Source organism: Amblyomma maculatum, chromosome 1, assembly GCF_055883805.1.
Source record: "Amblyomma maculatum isolate TAMU_Amacu chromosome 1, ASM5588380v1, whole genome shotgun sequence".
Lineage (NCBI taxonomy): Eukaryota > Metazoa > Arthropoda > Arachnida > Ixodida > Ixodidae > Amblyomma > Amblyomma maculatum.
Window position 1 is genome coordinate 298,855,549 of NC_139344.1, and position 8,737 is coordinate 298,864,285.

Below are 8,737 nucleotides of genomic sequence, written 5' to 3' on the forward strand. Positions count from 1 at the left end.
TTAACAGGTGCCCCCTGCGGGGGAAACGTCAGCAGTCATTGCCTAAGGGTGTATATGAGCCGTATGTGAAAGTATTGGAAGATATCAATAGTGGCTGCATTGCAACCATAGTCCTCCATAAAGAAAGTAATAAAATTTCCATAAGGAAAGGCACTAGGCAAGCAGACATGATCTCCCCATTACTATTTGCCACTTGCTTAGAGGAAGTATTCAGAGACTTGGAGTGGGAACAATTATGGATAAGGGCTGATTTAATACATTGCCTTATTAATTAACTCAGCGGACAAATTACAAAGAATGCTTAATGGCCTAGGCAAGCAAAGCAAAAACATAGGCCTAAAAATTAATATGTGAAACCCTAAGGTAATGGTGAATAGCCTCGGATAAGAACAGCAGTTTACAAAAATTCCGAGGGCACTGTAGAATCTACACTGCAGAAATGCGACAGCATGAGTGTTGTTGGTGCACAAGGTGAATCACATTTGCTCTCGTTATCATTACCAACTAATTGCATTGTCATTGCTAATTCCATCATTGTCATTATCAGTAATTGCAGCAGTATTGTTATCGCTACTATCATCCTCACTGTAGACAAGAAGAATTATGATGTATTTCACGATTCCGGGCATGGCGCAGTAGGTTAAAGCGCTCAGCAGGGGATCCAAGGGATGGAGGTTCGATTCCCGGTGGAGATTGGATTTTAATTTTTCTAGATTTAAGGACAAAGTTTTCAGCGCAAAGGCACGCGGCCAAAGGAAAGAAGAAGAAGAAAGAGATCGCGCTCCATGGACACGAGTACTTCCTGACTCTCTATGCAACCTGTCCACAATTCTCCAGCTTAATTGCTCAGATTCTTTGTGTACTTTTTTAGTACTGCTTCCTCTTCAGTTTCTGATGTCGCCATCTTCGCGCACTGAAACTCGCGAAGTGACTGTGAACTCGCAAGCACGACTCTCGTTTGGTACGTTAAGGCGCGCAAAGAAAATCAAGAGAGAGAGAGAGAGAAAAAAAAAACAGGAACAGGGCAAGCTGGACCTAGCTGGAGGACTCGATGGCTCTCATGCAGTATGAACATTTGTCTCGCACATGCGCGTTGCCTAAGGGCACCGAAGCGCGCGCGCGGTCTATCCTGCCCAGCGAAAGTGCCCCAGCTGCTTTCGGTGTTCGCTTCTGGGAACACCAGAAGCCTGACGACGCATCGCCTTTGGAGTAAAGCCGAGAAGAAGCAGCATATATATACACATATACTCTTGCAATTATAGTTGCAGTCTGTTGTGTATTTTGTGCTATAAACACTCAAAATAGAATTTAAAAGTCGCGCGCCCACCCAGCAAAAGTGATCGCGCGCGCGGTATCCGATCGAGGTGCGTGACCGCGGCTGCAGGCCGTCAAGAACACGATATTATAAATATTTCGACTTAATTTCGCAACACGTTACTGCAGTAACGTGCATGCACACACGCACACACGTGAACACGTATAACTTAATTGTTGCGCGCGCTGATGGCAATTCGCAACTTAAGGTGCAAATCTCGGTGGATCAATAAAGTTTTCATACATATACATACATAAACGCGGCCCGTTTGAGCCCAGTATAGTCTACCGTGATTTTAAGGTTATGACGAAAGGTTATTCAAGAATTTTGCACTGCGATCGATCGACCGTTTTGTCCGCAACGGTATGTGACGGTGCAAGATGGGAATCATTCGGCTAGTTGAGCCCATGTATTCGCTGTTCGGTTCTCGCGAAATGACCTGTGTTCGAGAAGTTTATTCTGAGTATATCAGACATGAAGTGATCACCTTGAAATCACGCACGTCGCACTGTACGCGCGCGTTTCTAAAGCGCCGCGTACAGAAGCAGACGAATTTTTATCGTCCCTTCACGCTTACGCTCCGGCCACAGCAGCCCATACCTCACAGCTAGAGGGGAGAAAAAAGAAAGAAAAAAAGGAAGCAAGCGTTCGTGCTGGTTTACGCTAGACCCCCCGAAAGAAATCGAGCGCCGACGGCAACATTTGAACCGCGCCGTCTGCGTTGGCCAGGCCAAGTACCCCTTCCTTACGTCCTTTCAGCGCATCCGACTTGAGAGAGACGTTGCATACTGCCCCGCCGGGGTGGTGCAGTGGTGAGACGCCCGACTACTGTGCCGGAGTTCCCGGGTTCGAACCCGACCTCGGCGCCCAGTAAACACCAACCCATCTATGAGACGGCTATAAACTGTCTTGCCAAGACAAGCAAGATGCCCGATAGATGTCTCAGTAGACCTCTGAGATGGCTACTAAACGTATATAATATGTCTCGACAAGATATGCAAGACATTGCCAGATGTCTTGATATTTCTTGTAGTGATCTAGTAGCTCAGCTAATGCACCCACTTTTTTAGGCTACAAGACGTCTTGCAAGATATCTCCTAGAAATCTGGAAGACAAATAACTTACTAAACGTAAGTCAGCCTAGCAGATAGCTATAAGGCATCTTGCCCAAGATAAACAGGTCATCTTATAGACATCTGAAGTGGCACCCAAGACAGCTGATAGACATTTGAAAGATGCTTTGACAAGATATGAAAGATGTTTTTATATGTCTTGGTACTTCTTGTAGCTGCCTTCTAGCTCAGCTAATGCACCCACTTTTTTAAGCTGCAAGACGTCTTGCAAGTCATCATCTAGAGATCATTAAAATAGATTCTGAATGTCTAAAATGAGCTCTAGAATCTCCTGCAATGCTCTAAATTATTTATTCCCTGCTATTTCTCGCAAAACTGTCTGATATGCTTATGTATTTGCAGAGGTTTTCAACACCACTGCCAGACAAAAAATATAGTCTCATCAGATGCTACTACAACTAAAGCTGCATTGCCGTCACACACCCACAGTGCTCTTTCACACATTCAGTTATGATGCAAGCTAAACTGATGTACAATTGTAAATCATTAATTCTCACGCACTACAACTGTTGTCTAGTAATGAGAACTGTATGTTTTTATTACAAAGCGTGCCACATTTCACTGTTAATGGCCATCAGGTGCTCTTTAGAAAGTTTGGTAGTAACTGCACCCAATGCTAGAAAATGAGATGAGTAAACTACAGAACTCTTTAATTTCCTCAACATTATACATTGCAAATAGGCAACTTAAACAATCTCATGCATGTTAAAAGCAAGGAAAGCCACAAGCAACAGTATGCAAATGAAAAAATGTGGTTCTCTGAAGCCTAATATTGTACCAAGGAAGAAAACACCAGAAAAAGCCAACTCATGAACACATGACATGTAAAGAATGATGCACATTGTCATTCATTCTCACAGACATTAAAACTGCAAACAGTAAGTGAGAACTGTACCCATTCTTTGTTACAAAACATGCCACACTGTACGGTGGAAAGCCATGGTTGGGTGCTCTTTGGGAGATTCGGCAATAACTACAAAAGGTGCTAGGAAACAAAATGTGTAAATCATATATTTGATTTTTTTTCAACAATGCACTACGAAGTTACAAGCACAGAAATTAGACACTACAGGTGGTATGAAAATGACAAAATAATAATGCAGTTCTCTCCAAGCTTAAAATGATCTGTTTACAAAAACAATGAAAACATCCATACTCCAAACAAGAACAGGAAATGACTAGAAATAAACAGGGATAGGTATGCAAAAGTGTACAAAACTGGTTGAGTGGTTGAACGAACTATCTGCATAATGTTTGTACAAAATAGAACAAAGCAACAAATTCGAATGAAAAAGCTTCAGTATACAGAAAAAGGCGCTTTCACAAAGGACCATCATCACCAGTGTTGCATTTCATAATACTATATGTGCATGCATGTCACCAACTGAATGCTGGTCATACATACATCTTGTAGAAACTGCACAAACACTTGAGCAATAGGCACGACATCAAATCCATTAAAAATTCTACACTGCAAAAAAAGAAGCCAAGACTGCTTCACTGCTGCTGTTCCTGTTATCATGACTAGAATGCACTGAAAAAAAAAAATGCAATGGCTGCATGCCTGTCATAGTTACATTCTACTATCATAACTAAAAAGTACTAAGGAAAAGGTAGCAGGTAAGGGTCATACATCACTCTACAAGAAACACTAGAAGGCACCATAAGGGAAAAAAAAGGAAGGAGCAAAAAGTTTGCATCCCTGTCATTGTACATACCAACCACTATATTCCATCTCAAAAGATTTTTGCAGCACTACAAAAGATAAGGGCAGCATGAACCAGCCATGATGGCACAAACTGCCCTTACCTTTTGTAGTGCAGCAAACAGCTTGCGAGGAGTACAAAAGGCACAACAAAAAAAAAAGAGAGAGAATAAAATTCAGTGTTGCACACAGTGCTGCTCTTCACATTCTGCTGGTATAAAAAGAAGGAAGTTAACTGCTGAGATAGTTGGTTTTCAGAAATAAAAAAGGTATTTAACACAACACAGACACACACAAGAAAGAAGACACCACGTGTACTTACTGTTTATTTAGGGGAAAGCAGTCGATGCATAGCTTTCACTGCTGATGTGCACATGTACAAGGCAACAGGAAAACAGCACCAATCTTATCAAAGCAGGTATGATAAATATCTGTTCAGCCTCAAAGAAAAGCTGGAGTGTCACTGACACTGCTCAAACCTGTTTAATGTATAGATGGTATCCTCTGCTCCCTGAAAGCTTGCTCAGCTAAGCCATCACATAAGCTACGAAAGCAAACAGGTCGGCTGTCAGAAGAGACATGGCCAGCATTTCGTAAAGTGCACCACCATCTATAAAATTCTACTGTCATGTAGAAAAATCTTATTTTGCACAAGCAGGATTCTGCGTCAATGGCCAACTTAGGGAACATGCAAAAGACATTAACAATGAAGGTGAGCGACTTCTCTTGCACCGTAGGGTTTGCACCAATTTTGAAAACTGTGGGTAACGGCTCATGAAACACTAGAAGCCCTTCATATAAAAATGCAGGTTACAGCTGTGTCAGCAGCAAATTGGTTTTTCTTATAAGACTGAAGAAAAATTTCTCACGCATAGTTTGACAAAATGGTGCTGTTTCCATGTTGCCTTGTACCCGTGCGCATCACCTGAGTAGGCTATGTATATCGGCTGCTTTCCGCTGAACAGTTGTAAGTGCTGATGGTGTCCTCTGTCTTGTGTGCGACTGTGTTACGCTAAATAGCCTGTTATTATGCATGGAGAAAAGGCATTGAAAAAAAAAAACAAAGTCTGAATACCACTGCCAACATTCTGGCATGAAAGCATCGTAAAATGAGGGAGCTGGCATGGGTTGTGCATATGTTATTCTGTACAACCCTAGAGGGCAGAGAAAAATGAAAAAAAAAAAAAAAAAAAAAAAAAGAAAACTTCCGGGGCTATCAGATCCACTGCAGTCAGTTACAAATTAAGAATGAAGGGGCGAATATCCCTCAAAGGAGGCTTTTCTGCCAATCAGATCGTTCTCAACACTGGTACCACTCCAGCCCTTGTCCACAGCTAACTAGGCTGGGCAGCTTTTTCTTTATCGGTACTGAACACCAGCTGCACTGCCTCTTTTTGTCACCTACTGCCATGAAAAGGGGAATTCCTTTGTGGCTCAATTGATTGGGAGGCTCCTCTCTGTCAATTGTTGGAGGCCTACCTTTGCAAAATTACAAAGCTTCAAACTTGAGTTGTAAATGAGCACAGAAGGTGCCTTGATCCCAGCTGCTTGCTATTGTGGCACTGTTCATGGTGGCTGTGCAGCGCCTTTAGATGTGGACTTGGTCTTTGTCACAAGGCAAACACCAACCACTCTTTTGTGACGTCGGCAAAACTAAGTTTCATTGGTGTTGAAGGCTTTCCATGTCACACCTGCCAGGATTAAAATCAAAAGCACGATTTAGATATATGAGCTCCCAAACAGAAGGAAAAAGTCCCACTGTTGGCAACTCTAAGTTTTTGGCACAGTCAAACCATACCTGTGTATTCAGTCAATAGCCCGCGACTGCCCAGTGAGATGTCAGTCCTGTGGCCCTCATTGCTAAGTTGTGTTTGCAGCACAGACAGGAAAAGGATAGTTGCTAGGCAGCCGTGGAGGTGGTGGCAACCTGCAAGGTGTTCCAATGCTTTAAAGATTTCTTGTGAAGTTTAATAAAGCAAATCACTGACTACAAAATATAGGATAAGAATTTAACCTCAAAATATGTCACATAAGGTTGAGAGTACTTAGTACACAATAGAAATATGTTTAACCAAGACACGCACTAGCAGCACAAAATAGTGCTGAGTATAATATATGTATATTAATAACTCCTTGATGACCTCGAAGGCTAAAACATTTTCTTGTCTTCACCAACAGACACACCTGAAGAGAACCACCATTTTCCTGATTTATACATTTCTTCTTTTTTTTTTTATTGAGAGTCACTTTCTATGCTGGGTAAGGTTCCTGCCTCTGGGTTTGCTAAGTGTTTCATTCGACATATGTAGAGAAGAAATAAATCTATGTATCATGTATCTATGTATGGATGCATTACCTATGTATGTATATATGTAGGTACCTATGTATGTATGCATCACCAGTTTTTCCTAGAACAAATGAAAGCAATATTTTAAACAGTGAGCATGCACCCAGAGCAAAAAAGAAAATGCATAGCTCACTTGCTTGAGCTGTTGGGTAAGTGTTTTGTTTACATGAAAATTCGCGCAGACACAAAATAACAAGAGCACCAAACACAGACACAACAGCACAATGTGAAAAAGAGCATTAAATTCTAAATTCTAAAGTTAATTTTAAGTTAATTAATTCTAAAGTTAAAGCTCAGCTACTTTGGTCATCTGATGAGAAGAGAGGAGTCGCTGGAGAAAGATTTGATGCTGGAAAAGGTTGAGGGTCGCCGGAGAAGGGGTAGGCAGCGAACGCGATGGTTAGATGGCATACTCGAGGCACTGCAGAGGAAGTTATGTGATGTTAGGAAGATAGTGAGAGACCGGAAAGCGTGGCGTGACATGGTCCATAGGGTCACGAAGAGTCGGACACGACTGAACGACTGAACTGAACTGAAATTAAATGAAGGTATTTCACCTTTGATGCCAAACACCTTCACTTCGGGAGGAGTCCATATGCTATCAAAAGGTTTGCGTGGAGTCACAGCTTTGTTGTTGAGGACAGCCAGAAGGCATACACTGAACCCATTTATAACATGGCTACATTCTATACGCCTTAAAAGTAAGTTATGATTCAGTACTCTCTTTTCTTTTCCCAGTTCTGGATAGGAAGTCTATTGGCCCTGAAGCAAGAAAACAAATGAAATTGATATGTTTTTGTGTATTATAATAGGCTTTTCGTTATATGAGGTCCGTCCGAAAGATTTGCTTTCGATTTCTTTCTGTACCAATTCAACTGAAGCTTAATTTCTTAAAACATTTCCGCGAATAAAAAAAAAAAACCTGAGGACCAAAGCAAATAGAGCACCAGCACATCACACAGCATGCAGTTCAGGAACTTAAAAAGAACTAAATTGTGCTTTCTGACTATATGAAAATGTAAAATCACTTAATCACGGCAATGTAATGGCTGACTGTAAATATTTTATGAACTATTAAAATTAAATCACTGCAGAATGTTTGTACGCCGTTCCTATCTCGCTATGTGTTTCAACTTGTGCCTGTGAACAGGCCGAGAGTATTTTGCTAGCAGTTGGGAGAGTCGCTGTGGCCAGAATGCACCTTACCCTCCCTCTAAGGCGGCTTTTGAGATCGTTCTCTTTTTTTCGCAACCGCGGCATAACTTAGCGCGTATAGAGCTCTGCAGGCTGACAAACAATGCACGCCTTCCACTCGACGGTGCGTATTTTCTGTATCTTGCTGCAGAGTGAAGGCCACACTAAGCATGCAGACTTTCGTGCTCAGTTGTGTTTCCTGGGAAAGTGTTAGAACCAGCGGCAATCAACGAAAGACGTCGGATCGCCAAGCTCATTTTGAAGAATTACATCGCGAGGTTCCGCCGCCAATGGCAGTTCACGAAACGCGGCGAGTGGAATTACAAGCGAAAAACCTTCCTGCATGCACAAAACTGTAGATGCGCCATAAAACACCGCCTTTCGTACTGACTAAACGGTCCGCGCGCGCTATCTTGCTCGCCCATACAGCCTGCGCCGGCGGATGCAAACAACGGTCCTTGCAGCATTTTTATCGGAAAAAGAAAACACTCAGTCACTTTACTGCTCCATTAAGTGACTCATTTAGAAGAAACAATTTCTTACTCACCCAGCGAAGCTTGCCTTGCAGCCAGAAGTAGCAGCCGCTGTGCGGGATACATTTTCAACGCAGTCACAAACCAAAGGCCTAACGTTCAGACACGACTAGACACGACGAAAATTTGAAATGGCCAGCCACCGAGCAGCGCATTGATACAATAACTTTAAAAACAATAGAAATCTAAAATATATTTCATAAAACAAGCTATACAAGTAAAATGTAACTGTTGCTTATGACGTATTTGCAAGGGTATTTGTTTCAAAACGGTAAATACAACCTGCGTCTTGCGTAATATTTTGGCGCACTATTTTCTATCTCGCTGTAAAGAGGAGGGGTGCGAAAAGGCCACGGCGCGCGAAGTTTGGGAATGGCGGATCGTGCATAGCTGGCGTTCCGTATAAACATCGGCGCAGCAAATCTTTCCTCTGTGCGAACTACTGGCTTTTATCACACACGGATACACCGCTAGCTTACTTTGTCGTTGTGAACACTCGGAGTTTGGAGT

At 42.3% G+C, this 8,737-nt stretch overlaps 1 long non-coding RNA gene across 1 annotated transcript; it reads right to left on the reverse strand.

The window, feature by feature from the left end:
* Positions 1-3,081: 3,081 nt before the first annotated feature.
* Positions 3,082-8,363, reverse strand: LOC146206877 (uncharacterized). The gene is made up of 3 exons (XR_014704557.1): positions 8,242-8,363; positions 5,952-6,080; positions 3,082-5,844 (listed from the first exon to the last, which is right to left on the reverse strand). It is a non-coding gene; the product is annotated as an uncharacterized LOC146206877 (long non-coding RNA).
* Between the last annotated feature and the right edge of the window lie 374 nt (positions 8,364-8,737).